The following is a 17,027-nucleotide window of genomic DNA, read 5'->3' as shown; positions in this document are numbered from 1 at the left end:
GTCGGCGAGGCAGAGGCGAGGCACGCCGCGCGGGGCCCCCTTAGGCGCGGGGCCCTATGCGGCCGCCTCGGTCGCCTCTGCCTAAGACCGGCCCTGCGTAGCCGGCGATCGAGAGACCGGCAGCCGCGATCGCCGGCCTCCGGCCTCGGCCCCGGCCTGGGCGGCCATCACCACGGTAAGCCCCGGCTCCCCTCCGTGGCCTCAGGAAAGCCGGCCTATGTCGGGGTGGACGCCGGCTCCTGCTTCCCGCGGAGGAGCAGCCGGAGGGAGCGACGGATGTGACAACAATCAATTATTGGTATTAATTGGCATTAACTTAAATTTAGATGTGTAAATTTTACATGTAGATGCAAAAAAGGGGCATGGCCATGGGAGGGTCAGGGGTGTTCCTTTAATTTATGCACGTTGTTATAGAATAAAGGGAATCCACGCCTAAATGTAGTCACGGCTCCAGGGCTAAGGACTATTCTATAAACAGCTCCTAATTTTAAGGGGTCTTTTTACTAAGCTGCAGTAAAAGGGGGACTATGCTAGCATCAGCGTGTGTTTTTGATATCCACTGAGGTTCCCAGCGGGTAAAAGGCTGTCTTTTTATATTTCAATATTTTTATTGATGACTCATCAGAACAAAAACACATTCCATCTTGTAAACATATCAAACACAATACTGAACAAAAAAAAACTAATGCTTAGTCTAGTCATCCAACTTTTATCCACTTTTTCTCCCCCCCCCCCCCCCAAACCCTCTCCCCCTTGTTTTAAAGTTTAACAATTTTTTATTGACGAAATAACAAAATTGACAATCAACAGCCTCCATCTGCATCCTTTTAAAACAAGACAATCTGAGTACACGGATAGTGATAATAGCTTCATTAAATTTTTAAACATTTGCTCCCCCCCCTCCCAACTCCCCTCCCCACCCCTTCAAAGTTCATGAGAACTATTCTTCCACTGTAACATACATGTAACCCAGTAGACAATATAGTGCAGATTCAGTGGAACGACGAGCTGGTAGCTTCAAAAAGCTCCATCACTTAGAGCTCTAGTGTTCCATATCATAACCATAACAACATTATATAACTTCCTTTCCCTCCGTCCCTCCTCATCTGCCAGTATACTCAGGGCAGATAACAGTAACCACATGAAGAATGAATAATATTGTGGCAGCCACAGCCGAAAATGCTGTCTTTTTATGAAGAACAGAAATGGCTGTGCGGTTAAGTGAAACACTTACTGCGAAGCCATTTTGAGGGGGAGTTCTTACCACCATCCATTGAAATGGTGGTAAGGGCTCCTGCGCTATCCCAGCAGTAGTCGCGTAGTGTGCGGCGCTGCCTGATTACCGCCAGTTAAGTTCCAGCGCTACAAAAATAGGACATATTTTGGTAGCACTGAAAATGGTGACCGCTACGGATGGGAACTACCGTCAGGCTCCTTTGGTAGTTCTGGATTAGTGCACAGTAATCCCACAGTGCAATTTATAGAATTTAGGGGCCCTTTTACTAAGCAGCGGTAAAAATGAAACCAGCATGTGCCCAAAACCGGCCTGAGCCCTTAATGCCACCCATTGATCTAACGGTAAAAGCTCACGTGCTACACACATGGTGACCGGTCAGCACATGCCAAGCACCGATTACTGCCAGAACTGGTGCGCGTAGGAGAAAATAAAGAATTCATCCACACGTTATGAGCGTGTACCAAATCTGAAATTACCGCCAGGAGGGCGTGTGCTGCACATGCGTCGACCCTACCACGGCTTAGTAAAAGGGCCCCTTAGTCCATAATGTTTAACTTGTATCATTTCTGCAACATTAGCTGTTCTTTCTGAGGCTTTTTTTTTAATGTAGATTTTTATCCAGGTTTGAATGTAATCTTTGGACGAATTCAAGTTGTATTTCAACAAAATCAATATTAAGTGGCATATGCTAGGCTTTTTCATGTTTCTTTTCTCTATTTTAGCACTCTATAGCTTTGGCTTAATAGAATACAATCTAATTTCATATATAAATGCATTATATTTGATCTACTGCATGATCTCAGCATGACAGTAGCAGCAGCAGAGAAAGCCAGTCCTCATTTTAAGCTTTTTAAGCCAATATTTTGTGTACAGTATCCAATTATGTTATCAAGCCATAATTACACAGCTTTTGCAAGATCAATTTATTTTATGGAACCTTAACTCAGTCCTTTCAGCCTGTAGCCCAAGAGACTACAATTAACTTCTAAATATTTTATTCTGTAGTAGAGATGGCTCTGAATAGCCAGACAGGATTTTAATAAAAGAGCTTAACTCCATTACCTACTTTTTTTTTATCACCTGAAAGTCTCGAGCACTCTGCATAAGTGCTAGTATTAAAGAAAAGAAAATGTGCATGCATAAGTCTGCATGTACATTTTCTTTTCTTTAATACTAGTCATGTTATTTTATTCACATATAGATCAATTTTCAAATGGACTTACATGTTTACCGGCAGTCTTTGAATAAGTCTATACATTTCTGGGGGATCAAGGAGCTGCTGGAACTCAATGCTTATCAGCAGAGACTCCAGACTGTGAACTAGGCTGATTGTGTATAAGCTGCTAAGCTTTCAAGGTAGCATAGAAGCAACAAACATTTAAACTCATGCCGTGCTATTGATTCTGAGTGAGGAAAAAAACATTTTCCAGTGTTGTCTTCTGGGGCTTTGGTCTTTTCTGACTCCACTGGGGAATTAGTGGCGTAGCTGGAGGAATTTGAAATGAATGCCAGTTTGATTAATTCACTGTTTGAATCAACGCAGGGCTTCAGCAGTCCAGCATTGCATCATCTGCAAAAGATATTGGAACTGCGGCAGCAACTGACCTCCCAGGGTCGACATATATCCCTCCCTCGGGCCGGCATCCCTCCCCCCCATCCAGTCTCCCTTTCCCCTTCCTTTATCTCTCTCTCCCCCCTGCAGGTCCACTACTGCTCCCTCTGCTCTCTCACTCCCCTGCAGTCCTGTAGTTTACAGCAGCAGCATAACAGGCTGCTCGGCCTGGCTGCCTGCCCTCTGCCATGTTCCACCCGCAGGATATTGCACTGCAGGAGGCTCCTTTGAGCTCTTAACATTGAGATTTATCCCAAGACTACTGTGATTAAGGATAGTTGAGATTTACAATTTTTTTTTGTTACATTTGTACCCCACGCTTTCCCACTCATGGCAGGCTCAATGCGGCTTACATGGGCAATGGAGGGTTAAGTGACTTGCCAGAGTCACAAGGAGCTGCCTGTGCCTGAAGTGGGAATCGAACTCAATTCCTCAGTTCCCCAGGACCAAAGTCCACCACCCTAACCACTAGGCCACTCCTCCACTGCTTTCTGTACAGCTTTACCAGGATGGAAAGACCATTGATTAATAAACTGGAGCTTGAACATGAAATGATGAACATATTTGAAAATAAGATACAAAATAGTGAACAAAAATGGAGAAATGTGTCCAGGATATAACTAAATCAGAAGAAGGTGTTAAGATGAAGCACTAGAACATTAGCAATTATGAATCATAAAACTAAGAACATTATCAGAGTTATTAATTTTCCTAAGCTTGACATTGTTACAGGATTGAATCTTTTCAAAATGCAGTGGCATTCCTAGGGTGGCTGACACCCGGGGCGGATTGCCGATGCGCCCCCCGGGTGCAGCACAACCCCCCCCCCCACCCCCAGCAAAAGGACCCCCCCCCCCCCCGGGTGCAGCGCGACCCCCCCACCCCTGGCAAAAGGACACCCCCCCAGGTGCATTGTTACCTGCTGGGGGGGGGGGGGAAGAGTGCCGCGCACCTGTCTGCTTCGCTCGTTCCATGCTCCCTCTGCCCCAGAACAGGAAGTAACCTGTTCCGGGGCAGAGGGAGCACAGAACAAGCGGAGCAGACAGGCGTGCGGCACCCCCCCAACGGCGTGCACCCGGGGTGGACCGCCTCCACCCCCCCCCCCCTTGGTACGCCACTGTCAAAATGTATATAGGTGAGGTATTAGAGGTGCCAGATTCTTCCCTTCTTCCAATATCATCTGCTTACTAGTTGCGTGGTAAAGATAATATGAATGTTAGAGAGGATGGTGTTACCCATATAGGGTCCAAGGCTCATGGATTTGACATACTGCCTTTCTGTGGTACAACCAAAGTGATTTACATTTTTTTTACTTTATTTTTCTTGAGTTATAAACATAATTTACAAGTATCCACTTGATTCAGAAATGTGACTAACTTCAAAAAAAGAAGAAAAAAAGTATTACAGTAAAGAATATTTTCAAGAAATTAAATAGTCTCAAAGACAATCCATTAGACCACAAACTAAACTCTAAGGGGAAGGAATGAATAGGTGGAAACTTCTAAGAAAAAGGGAAAAAGGATAAAGGCGATAAGGCATTGGCATGATGACTATCCAGAATACAATACTTCAGCATAAACTAAGCAGTACTAGAGTGGGGGGAGGATACCAGGGGAGAGCTTCTTCAAGTCCAAAAGGAACAAAGTTGTTCTGGGACAAAGAATATATATCTGGTACCAACATATATAATTACTAGTGGAACCCAGCCCGTTTCCTCAACAATTAAACAGGCTCTAGAAAGGCTCTCTTGCAAGCAATTTTTTGTCTCTCCCCTGCCTTCCCCTCCATATCCAGCAATTCTTCCCTTCCCCCCATCTCATCCCCTCCATGTACAGCGATTCTCCTCTTCCCTGCCCTCCCATCCATGTCTCTCCTCCCATCCCATCCATGTCCATTGATTCTGCTCTACTGTGCTCTGCTCTGCCCTCCCCTCGATGTGCCACGATTCTCTCTTCCTTTATACTTCATCGTTTTCTGGCTGGCTGGCTTCCCTTCCGTTGGTAACATCCTGACTTCAGCTCGCCTCCAGCATTCCCTTCCCTTTCACTGTTCCGCCCTCTGATGTCATTACATTTTGACGCGAGGGCAGAGCAGTGAGGGTGAATGGAACGCTGGAGGCTGGCTGACGTCATGAGATGTTACGAACCCAGGCAGCCAGACAGCGATGGAACGTTGGAGGTGCAAATTATTATATAGGATACCTTTGCAAGGATATCGTAATTCAAAAGTGGCACCCAGAGACATGACCTCCTGTCGCATGGTCAGAAAGGCCTTACGTCTCTCCTGAGTCACTCTCACCAAATCCGGAAAAATCTATACTCTCTGTCCATAAAACTGTGCTTGTAAGTTGTGTAAATATTTATGTATATATTTATTTATTGATGACATTTATACCCCACATTTTCCCATACATATAAATGTATATAAATGCTTCATCATATTTAAATCCTAGTTAAACACATAAAATTTACAAACAAAGTGGCATGTTCTGAGACATATTCCTGAGAAGAGTCCAAGATGGAGATGTATCTAGATTACATTGTCCATTATCAGCCAATGCTTTAGTTGGTAAATAGAACACCTTATTAACCGGTGGAACTGATTCTGCTGCTAAACTCAAAACCTTAGTCATATTTTTTTTAAGGTATCCAATGGCTGTATTTTTACAGGAGCCGACTCTGTGGGTGCTTGAGCACCCCCAATGTTGAGAAAATCCTTTGTATTTGTCCAGGGAGGGGTTATTTCAATTGGGCTTAGCACCCCCAATAATTTTGAAAAGTTGGCTCCTATGGCTGTATACCCAGATCGTTTGGAAAATTAAGTAGCCGAAGATTAAAATGCCTGAATTGCTTCTCAAATTGCTCCAGCTTACGATGAATCCCAATTTTGTCTTTAACCAAAGTCTATACCACCTCTGAATTATAAATCAAAGACCTTTCCAGTCTTCAATTTCTCACAATGCCCAGCCTCTAACATCTCAAATTTTTGTGCAAGAATTCCACAAGATAACTTAAGATTGGAAATATCAGATGAGCAACTTAAAATAATTGATTCCAGCTTGGTAAGGAGGCCCCAAATTGTCCCAAGAGTCACCTCCCCTGTCTGATGCACTGCTCCAGATTCAGATGTTAAATCAGCCCTGCTGCTCCGATGGATCATTGGAGTTCCCCAACATAGAAGTTAATGGCTGAACTGGCCTCTCCGAGGGAAGAATCCGAACAGCTCGTTCTGTGGTATGGGGAGCTTCTATCTGGTTCGAGGAGGAGGGTTCCAAGATATACCTGGTCTGGACTTAGCACTTCCTTCTGAAAAAACGCTCTCTCCAACAAGACCTGCAAGCTCTAACAAGTGGGCTGGTGTCAAGTGCTCGCGAGGGCTGAGAGAAATCTCATCCTCAAGCAGGTCAGAGTTCTCACCAACAACACCCACAGCAGGAGTCTGGCCTTTGCTACTAGTTCCAGACCAAGCTGGGTAAGAAATGTTTCAATCCGGGGTTGGGACACCAAAGGCACGAGAGGAACCGAGCCCATAGGAGATGGGACTCTTACTTTACCCTTCCATTTGTGTAGCATTGTAAGGGAACAAAGAAATAAGAAAAAAAAAAGGAACTCAAACCACACCAGGATGCCTAGCATGCCACAATCGACTCCTCCCTCTCAGTTGTGATTTACATTTATTATGCTGGTACTTTCTCTGTAGTGGGTTCATAATCTAAGTTTTTGTTGTTGTTGTTGTTGTAGCTTGGACAATGGAAGGTTAAGTGACTTACCACCAGGGTCACAAGGAGCCACAGTATCAAGGTTAAGGTCAAATACATTGTCTGGTGATGTTTCTGCCGAGCTATTACTTGAATCTGTGACAAAAGCAATTTTAGGAGCTGGCTTTGTGGGTGCTTGAGCACCCCCAATATTGAACACATTCCTTGACTGTGTCCAGGGAGAGGTAAATTCCATTCAGTTTAGCACTCTCAATTTTGAAAAGTTGGCTTCTCAGGTACTTGAATCAGAACATGATTGGATATTTCAAATTTTTTTCCTTGAAGTAATAAGAACTTTTTAGGATGTTCCCGGATGTTTCCTTTCAAACTCAGTTGAATAGATGTCAATGTCTTGCTTTAAATTCTGAAATGTTAGCTTTAGGAACAATGTTTACATTGTATTATCTATGAAGATGTAAAATTAAATATATTTCTAACCAGGGGCGTATCTGAACTGCGGCAGTAGGGGGGGCCAGGGCCAGAGTGAGGGGGCACATTATAGCCCCCCCCGCCGCCGCCATTGCCGATCCCCCTCCCCCCAGCCGCTGCCATTGCCAACCTCCCCCCGCCGTTGCTGTCGCCTACCTTCTCTGGTGGGGGACCACAACCCCCGCCAGCCGAGGTCCACTTCCTCCTGCCACTGCCGGCTGCCTTTAAAAGAATTCCTTCAGCTGGCGGGGGACCCCCAACCCCCGCCAGCTAAGCCGAGGTCCTTTCATTTCTTCCACTGCAGTCTGCAAAGCTGGCGCCGAAAGTTTCTTATGAGTCTGACGTCGCTGCACGTTGTACATGCAGGACATCAGACTCAGAAACAGAATGACATTTTTACCATGCGCCGGGGCCCCTTTTGCCACAGTGGGTAAAAAGGCCGAAAAAAGAAATGGCTGTTCGGTAAGAGACTCCACAGCTAAGTGGTATTTTTGATAAATCTGTTTTAATTTCACAATTTGCACTTACTTCACTAGGGAGGTTTTGTGCCAGTGATGATGAAGCCCTGCTCTTTCAGCTATTAGCTGTGAGCTTCTTGAGGCTTTTTCCTCCCTATTTATTATTTTTATTGCTTACTGATCATAATATAAAGAATCTCTTTTTATTTATTTTGCTAGGCAAAATTAGCACATAGCCATTTTCCGGCTGTGGTCATAACAGCCTTAGCATGAGGGGGAAACCTGCATAAGGGCATGCTGCTAAAGCTAAATTTTATTGTAGCTTAGTAAAAGGACCACTAAGAATAATCACCTCAGAGGATGAGAGCTGGGTTTTTTTTTGTGAAAACAACTGTTGGTTGTCCTGTTAAATAATTCAGCTTGGTTTGTTTTTGTTTTTTCATTCTTGGATCTTTTGGAAATGTGGACTTATTTTTTTCAGTCTGGATTGAATGGTTATTGCTTTTCTTCATCTGTAAATGAATTGTAATTGTAAATTTCATAAAATTATAATTTTGTAATTGTAAAATTCATAAAATTATTGAACTGAAAAAAAAGCAAACAGGAATCATTAGAAAAGGAATAGATAATGCCTCTGCGTCACTCCATTGTACCTTGAGTATTTTATGCAATTCTAGTAACTGCATGTCAAAAGAGATACAGAGGAATTAAAAAAAGGTACAAGGAAGGGCTGCCAAAATGATAGCGGATGGCATGACTTCCCTATGAGGAAAGTGTAAAGAGGTGGAGGCTCTCCAGCTTGAAGAAGAAATAGCTGAGGAGGGATATGATATAAGTCTATGAAATCATGAGTAGAGCTAAACAGGTAAATGCCCAATTGGTTATTTACTCTTTTAAAAAATACAAAGACTAGGAGACACACCATGAGGTTAAGTAGTAGTACATTTAAACTATAGTAACATAGTGGATGACAGCAGATAAAGACCATTCAGTCTACCCAATAGGATTGTCAGGGGAGTACCCACTGTACAGTGCAATTATTTTCCCCAATTTTTATTTTTGGGGATCGTATCTGGTATAGAATGAAGGTTTTTATTTTAGGGAGTTGTATATTTTTCTCTTGATGCATAAAGATCTAGTTTGTTGCAGGAAAATGTGATAAAAGTGGCTTGCATCGCTTTTAAAAAAGATTTGGACAAGTTGGCACAAAACGTCTGTAAAACTTAAGGCAGACATGGAGAAAATCACTGCTCAGCATCAAATCAAGCTCCTTTTTGGAATCCTGTTTGCTCCGTGTGGTCTGGATTGGCCACTGGGCTTGATGGACCTTTGGTATGACATTTCTTATGTTTTTACTGTATTGTAGGGACCCACAGTTAGACATCTGTTTTAAGAGCAATCTCTTACACAAACCGTCAGATCATAGGTCCCTTGAGTGGTGGTAGGGAAAGGAAGAATTATTTTCAAGCTCCTCACTCTTACCCAGGGACACTTCCCCATACGGGCCTACTGGGCCCAGGCCCAGGGGCTCAAAGGTCTGGGGGGAGGTGAGGCTGTTCTCCTTATCAGGGTGGGTTTTGTGTAGGAGCCTACCTGTCTAGTCCATGTTACATTTTTAGTACTCATCTTCCTTTCCACCAGTTTACTCATTTTTGTAGCATTTTCTTGTCTGTAACACATGTATCTTATATGTTTCCTCATACGTTTATACATTATGCTCATATGGGGGGGTCACGTGATGGTCTGAGGAAGAGAGTCGCGTCTTTCTTCTCTCCGGGGTTTCCCTCCTTTAGCCCCAGTAAAAACGAGTGAAATCTGAATGAAATCATCCTGAAACGGAAGGAAAACTATTGGCTATCGATGGATCCCTTTATTACTAAAGAAACTCGGGCATCCGCGCTGAAATCGGGGAAAAAAAAGCGCCGAGAAATTGCGTGGAACAGGAGAAGCCAAGATGGCGCCTGACCCGACGGCGGATTCCCCTCCGAGATTTCACCCGTCACAGGTACAACAAATTACAGATGCAGTGAAAGCGGCATTACAGCCTGAACTTACCAAACTATCAGAACAAATGGCGGGTGTAGAGCTGCTGCTCGGAGAAACGACTAGAAGAACGGGGGAACTCGAAGTGCGTGTGTCTGAGTTGGAGGACTCGAATAGAGAAAGTGAATCCACAGTGCAAGATCTACAGACCATGTTGCGCACACAAGCTAAACACCTAGATGACTTAGAAAATAGATCTCGGAGATCTAACCTCCGATTGATCGGAATTCCAGAGTCGGTGTCAGATCGAGCCCTTCCGACCCAGCTTGAGAACTGGTTGAAATCAGAGTTCGCGCTTTCAGATAGCGCAGGCCCACTTTGCCTAGAAAGAGCGCATCGCCTGGGAAGAAAGGTGGCAGGAGGTAACAGACCACGTGTGGTTATAATCAAAGTACATAACTTCATACATAAGGAAGAAATCTTGAGAGGAGCCCGTTCTAAATGGGATACACTGTCATTTGACGGAGCAGCAATAAAAATTTTTCAAGACTATTCTGCGGCCCTGCAAGAGCGCCGGAAGGCGTTTGGGCCAGTATGCCGCCAGCTGGCATCGAAAAATCAACGATTTATGTTATTGTACCCGGCTCAGCTCAAAGTGCTGGAAGTAGGCGGCTGGAAAATGTACCATTCGCCGGAAGAGGCTCAGGGCCTGCTAAGGGAGAACCCTCCTTCCCCTGCGGGACAGAATGGCTGATGAGAATTAAGGAAGACGGGCCGAAGTGGAACCCGAGGATAAACAATAGTTGCGCACTGACAATTGGTAAATGGACCATTTAATTAGCACGTGTTAAGTTGCACTGTACACTGATCCAGTTTGTTTGGGGATTGATATATATTGGGCACAACTTGTATTGAATGGAAGAATGGATGATAAAGAAGCGAATGCTGGGGGGGGGAGGGGGTCCCCTACCATCCATAGACCAGCTCTCTTTTAGTAGATGTTGCGAAAGAGGAGGGCATGGGCAGATGGGGGGAGGGGGGGAGCTATGGGAGGGTGGGGGGAGGGCAAGGAAGGGAGAAAGAAGGGGGAGGGGGGGTTGACGTATATAATTGTGATAATAGACAGGGAATGGTCATAGGGCTACAGATTAAGGAAGAGGGGAGCTTAGGTGGAGCTGGGCACCTAGGTTACCCACATGTCACTAAGTACTTTACTCGAAGAACACATTATGTAGCAGACATATGGGTGCCCGGACACGGTTCATAACTTGGAATGTAGGGGGCATTACATCCCCAATTAAGAGGACAAAGATTTTACAGGCTCTAAAAAGACATAGGGCAGATGTAGCCTGCATTCAGGAAACAAGGTTGTCTCAGGAGGAACTGAAGAAATTGAAACGAACTTGGGTAGGAGAGATATATGGGGCAGAGGCCAAAGGCAGGAGAAGCGGGGTGGCAATTCTAATACGAAGGGGGGCGGTGGCTAAGGCACACTTAGTGGGCAGCGATCCGGAGGGGAGATATGTGGTGGTACGTCTTTGGCTACAACACGTTGAATACTTGGTAGTAGCGATATATGCCCCCAATCAGCAGGGGAGACCCTTTTATGACCATTTGATCCAGGTATGTCAGCCCCATAGCTCATTACCTCTGCTTGTAATGGGCGATTTCAATTTAGTTGCAGATCCCACTCTAGATAGCTCCTCCTCGGGGGGGGGGGGGTCCGGAGGGGGCCAGAATCACGAATTTTAACTCAATTTATGCAGGCCCTTCAGGTGGTGGACTCTTGGCGGGTTTTACACCCGGGGGAGAGAGACTATACGCACCTTTCGAGGGCACATGGGACTCTCTCTCGATTAGATTACATATTGGTAGACCGAAGGATATTTTCCCATGTGAGTGCAGTAGAGATCGGCCCGGAAGAAATATCGGATCACTCAATGGTCTGGCTAGATTTGGAAGGCCGAGATCTAGGAACAAGGGGAAGAGGGTGGAGATTTCCTACATACCTAGCCAATGACCCGGCCTTTAAACTGTATTTGTCAAAGAGCTGGGAAGAATATGTTAGATTCAACGGGAGGCATAAGGACAACCCTACTTTATTTTGGCAAGCAGCGAAAGCTGTCATGCGGGGTGCTGTGATTGCCTTTACGGTGAAACGTGAACGGAAGATAACAAAGGCGATTTTTAATTTGGAACGTAACCTGGGGAAGGCTAAGCGTAGGTTCGCTGCGGCCCCAACAAATTACAATCGGGAACAGATGAAAATAGCCCAAATAGCCTTAAATTCCCTACTACATGAAAGAGCCTCCAAAGTATTAGTAGCAACAAAATTCCGTTTCCAAAGATTCGGCAATAAAACTGGAACAATGTTAGCAAGGGTGGTTAAGTCCTGGGATGGGCCTAGAGTGGTAGTGGCGGTTAAAGACGGGGCAGGTCATATTCAACATGGAAAAGAAGGAGTGCAACAGGTGTTCTATAAGTTCTTTAGGGATTTGTATACGAAACTCCCCTCCCCATCTTGGGTAACTATTACTAATTATTTGAAAAAAGCTGATATGCCAGTGTTATCGGCATTGGAAGCGGAGAAACTCTGCAGCCCCATCACGGGAGAGGAACTGCAGGGCATTATTCAGTCTCTCCCTTCAAACTCAGCTCCAGGCCCAGATGGGTTCCCTAGTGAATTTTATAAGATCTTAGGCCCGCACTTGGTGGGCCCCCTGCATTCATATTTTGAAGAGGTGGTGGCCGAGGGGCAATTTCCAGCCTACGCTAATGAGGCCTTAATCACATTGTTGCTTAAGCCAGGAAAACCCGAGAACCAAGCCGGCTCCTATAGACCGATTTCATTAATTAACGTGGATGTAAAAATACTTGCAAAACTGCTAGCTAATAGATTGCAGGAGAGCCTACCCAAGCTTATTGGTCAAGAACAAGTGGGGTTTATTCGAAATAGGCACGCAGGAACCAATGTACGGCGATTACTGTTAGCCTTGGCCCAGACTCAGCAGGCGGGATTTGAAACAATGCTGGTTAGCCTGGACGCTGAAAAAGCGTTTGATAAGGTAGGATGGGATTATATGTTTGAAGTACTACAGTTCGTAGGTGTGAAAGGCTGGGCATTAGGGGCCATCAGATCTCTTTATTCTAATCCCAAAGCAGCTGTGCTGATTAATGGAGAAAAAACTAAACAAATTGATATAGAAAGAGGAACCAGACAAGGATGCCCCCTGTCCCCTCTCCTGTTCATTATTGCTATAGAACCACTGATAAGAAACATTCAGCGAAGGGAAGGGGTGGCAGGGGTGACGGTGGGAGGAGAACGGGTTAAGACACTTGCTTTTGCTGATGATTTGTTAATTGTTTCTACAGATCCAAGGGTAGCTTTACCAACTCTTTTAAAAGAGATAGACAGCTTTGGAGACATATCAGGGTTTCAAATTAATCGGGAAAAATCCCAAGTGATGAGATTGCAAGACCATGGAGATGGCTCTCCTCCTAATGATTTCTCATTGCAGAAGGCTGGGTCAGAGATGAAGTATTTGGGAGTATTAATCCCTCGGACATTAAGCTGTCTATATGAGGTGAACATTCGGAAATTAATGCGGGATACTGCTAGAAAACTAGAGCAGTGGCGGGGTCTACCTATTTCCCTTTTGGGACGAATCGCGCTTTATAATATGATGGTTATACCATGCTGGTCATACATGTTCCAAACATTACCCCTACACTTCACTAATGAGGATGAAAGGAGATTGAATGGATTGCTAAGGAAATTTCTATGGCGGGGGAAGAAACCTAGATTTCCTCTAGACAAACTATATGTCCCCAAAGAATATGGAGGGCTAGGTTTACAAAGTGTACGGCACTTGGCGATTGCAAGTGCCATGAGACATGTAACAGACTGGTTTCGCAAATCTGGGGATTTCTCAGCCACAACTATGGAACTGAACTTATTTGCACCAATCCATTTTAGTAGCTGTCTTCATGGGAGTGGGGGAGCCTCTCCACTCTTGACGATAGCCAACATCCTGCCCCAGGCGCAGAAAGCATGGAACTGGATATGCAGACTACACCACTTCTCACCAAAAATCACTCCATTACTACCATTATGTGGGAACCCTGAATTTCCCCCAGGAATGCTATATAACATCTTTAAACAATGGAAAGAGCGTGACGTCATCTACTTGCAACAGCTCCTAACTAAAGAAGGGAAACTACAATCGTTTCAGGAATTGCAAAAAAGAGGCCTACTCCACCCCAAAGACTATTTTCACTACTGGCAGTTAAAACATTATACAAGGAGCCTGTCATGGGAATTGCTGGCGGAGGATGTTCAGGAGGAATTATCAGAGGCGTTTACTTTGGGATCTCAAGTAAGAGTCCCATTAAGATTCCACCTAAGACACATTAAAGACACAATTTCTGAACCGGATTTCGGCAAATATGCAGAGGCTTGGAGCAAGGACCTATCGATAGAGGTGTCACCGGGCTTACTTAAGGAACATGTGTTATCGCTGCACAGAGTGTCCATCTTGGCGGACCATTGGGATTTACAATACCGCTTTGCCTTCCGGATGCACATGCCACCTAGACGAGCATTCTACGCGGGGGCCTCTCCAGATGGGAGGTGCCCCAAGTGCCAGGCTGAAGGGGCGACATTGGGCCACATGTTCTGGGCTTGCCCAGAAATTCATAACTTTTGGGAGGCCCTGCTGGCAGGAGTTTCAGCTCTATGGAAAGCGCGATGGTCCGGCTCGCCGCTTTTGTTATTTGGAAAACCCTGCTTAATTAACCCAAAGCCGAAAGGTTTTACCAGCTTTGCAGAACGAGTTACTTTGCTTGCCAAGAAGTCCATTCTTGCAGAGTGGTTATCCCCGAAAGGTCCATCTCTTCAGAGCTGGCGAATGCGGATGGTACAATGTATACGAACTGAACGTATGATGATAAAAGAAGGGGACATAAAGGAGTTTAAAAGTTTTTGTATAAGATGGGGCCCGTTTTTGGATTCCTTGGCTCCCAAAGCGAAAAGCTCCCTCTTAAATATGTGACTGATAGACTAACCTTGACTGTGGCCTATTGACCCATAACTAATGTCTGATGGGAAAGGGAGGGTAGAGGGGTGGGAATAAAAGGTTATAGGGAGGTCCTTGGGGGGGAAACACCAGAGGGCCATCAGAACACAGGCTCTTTGGGCTACTCCCTCTTGGTAGCTGCATTGTTATAGAATTGGAGGGTTTGGGGAGAATAAAAAGGGGAGAAAACTTTATTGGATGACAATGCTTTTAGGAACTAATGTGGTATAAATTATATGCTTATTGTGCTTCATATGCAATGTTTCCTAGTGAGTTATATATGTTTTTTTCAGTATCTTGGATGTTCATCAATAAAAATTATTGAAATATACATTATGCTCATATATATTTTTATATATTTGTAATAGACCCCTGAAGAAAGTATAATAGCCAAAACACAGACCATGTTGGGTCCAGGTGATTTATGTGACTTTCTAAGGCAAAAAAATCTTTTGGAATATATTTGACTTCTGTTTGTTCTTTGGAACATCCCTCCACCCTGTTTGCTGTTAGTTTTTTTTAGGATATCCACAATAAATATGCATGAGATACATTTGCATGCAGTACTTCCATTGTATGCAAATCCATCTATCTCATGCATATTTGTTGTGAATATCCTGAAAACCTGACTGGCTAGGTGAGTCCCGGAGACTGGGTTGAGGACAACTAGGTTAGCGAGAGATGAAAGATGTAAGGAAAATTAAGGAGAAGCAATGGTGTACCCAGACAGCCAATTTTGGGTGGGCACAAAAATGTTCTTCTGCCACTTCCCCTTCCTCCCCCCCCTCCACTGTTCACCCCTCCCCCGGTACCACCCAACTCAAAATATACTTTGGCTCATGAGGATCTCCAAGCTCTGTCTGCTGAAGACTTCCTCCGAAGATGGGCAGAGTTCCCTTTTACCAAACTTAGCAGGCTGATGCCGGCACCCCACGTATGCTTAGTTGTCAGTGGCTAAAGGATGCTGTTGCCTCTGCCAAGCTTAGTAGAAGGGAGTTTTGGCTGCCTTCAGAGGAGATCCTCAGCTGATGGAGCTTGGGCTCCCATCAACTACAGGAAGGGTCAAGACTAGTGTTAAACATGCTAGGTCCCAGGGCAGAAATTAAAAAAGCCCTCTCCCCAAATTCCCTCTCTTCCCTGCCTCCCCTCCAATCTTCCCACCTACCATTACAATCACACTGACAGAACATCACCAAATACAGAACAAGGGATCACAAATTAGAAATAAAAATATGTAGACAAAAACTGAACTTGGAACCTCGCCATGTACTGCAACAGTGGAAAAATAAAAATAGAAATGTATTTCTTTTTCTACGGAACACAACAAAATGACATCCACTATGCACATTTCTCAAGCTAACATATTTCAGTTAATAAATTCAAAATAAAATACCTTTTCTACCTTTGTTGTCTGGTCATTTTTTTCCATGATAGTTCCAGTTTCTCTTTTCCACATTCCTGTCTTTCTGTTAATTCTCCTTCAAGAAGCAGCTGTTCATTTGTCTTTTCTCCTCTCTCATTCCATTCGCTCACTGCATTTGCCTGACATATTGATCTTTCCATTTTAGCTCTTTCCTTTCTGTCCACCCAAATTTCACCATAACTACTTTCCTTTTTTTTTTTTTTTTTACTTTTCAGATACCTATCAGATTTCCATCTCCTTCTTTCACCCACGAGCTCTCCTATTCCTCATCTTACTCGTTCCCCAACCTTCCATCTTCAATCTACTCCCCATTATCATATTTATACCCCCTGTAATCACTACCCTCCTCTCGTTCATTTCCTTACCACCCCCTTGACCTCTCCCACATGGTTCTACCATCCCAGTGTCTCTCTCCTTCCAACCTTCTAGCCCAGCATTTGCTCCCTCTTTCTGCTCTCTCCACCCTCCCTCCCAGCATCTCCCTCCTTCTTCTCCCCTTCTGTGTAGTATCTCTCCTTCCCTCTCCTCCACCCTCATGTTCAACATCATTCCCTCTTTTTCCTCTTTCCTCTCTTCCATTGTCCACCACCTCTCTTTCTCATCCTTGCATCCCAAGTCTAACTCTCTCTCCCCCCATGCAACATCTCTACCTCCCCTCCACCACCATGTCCAACATTTCTCCCTCATCCCTCTCTCCCCTATGCAACATCTTTCCCTCCCTCCCAGGTCCAACATTCTTCTGCTCTATCCTTCATCCCTCCTGTGCAGTCCCACCTCTCCTTCCCTCGCCACCCTACATCCAACAATTATCCCACTCTCTCCCCACTCCTTGCAGCATCTCTCCCTCTATCCTACCTGCACATGAAGCATCTCTCCCTCCCCTCCATTCCCATGCCCAACAATTTTCCCACTCTCCTATATCACTTGTACAGCATCTCTCCTCTCCATTCCCTCCATGTCCAACAAGTTTCCCTCTCTCATACACCCCCCCATACAGCATATCTCCTCTCCCTCCCCTCCCATGCCCAATAACTTTCTCCTACATACCCCATG

The sequence above is a fragment of the Microcaecilia unicolor genome, chromosome 3 (genome assembly GCF_901765095.1).
Source record: "Microcaecilia unicolor chromosome 3, aMicUni1.1, whole genome shotgun sequence".
NCBI lineage: Eukaryota > Metazoa > Chordata > Amphibia > Gymnophiona > Siphonopidae > Microcaecilia > Microcaecilia unicolor.
This window is presented reverse-complemented; position numbering follows the sequence as displayed.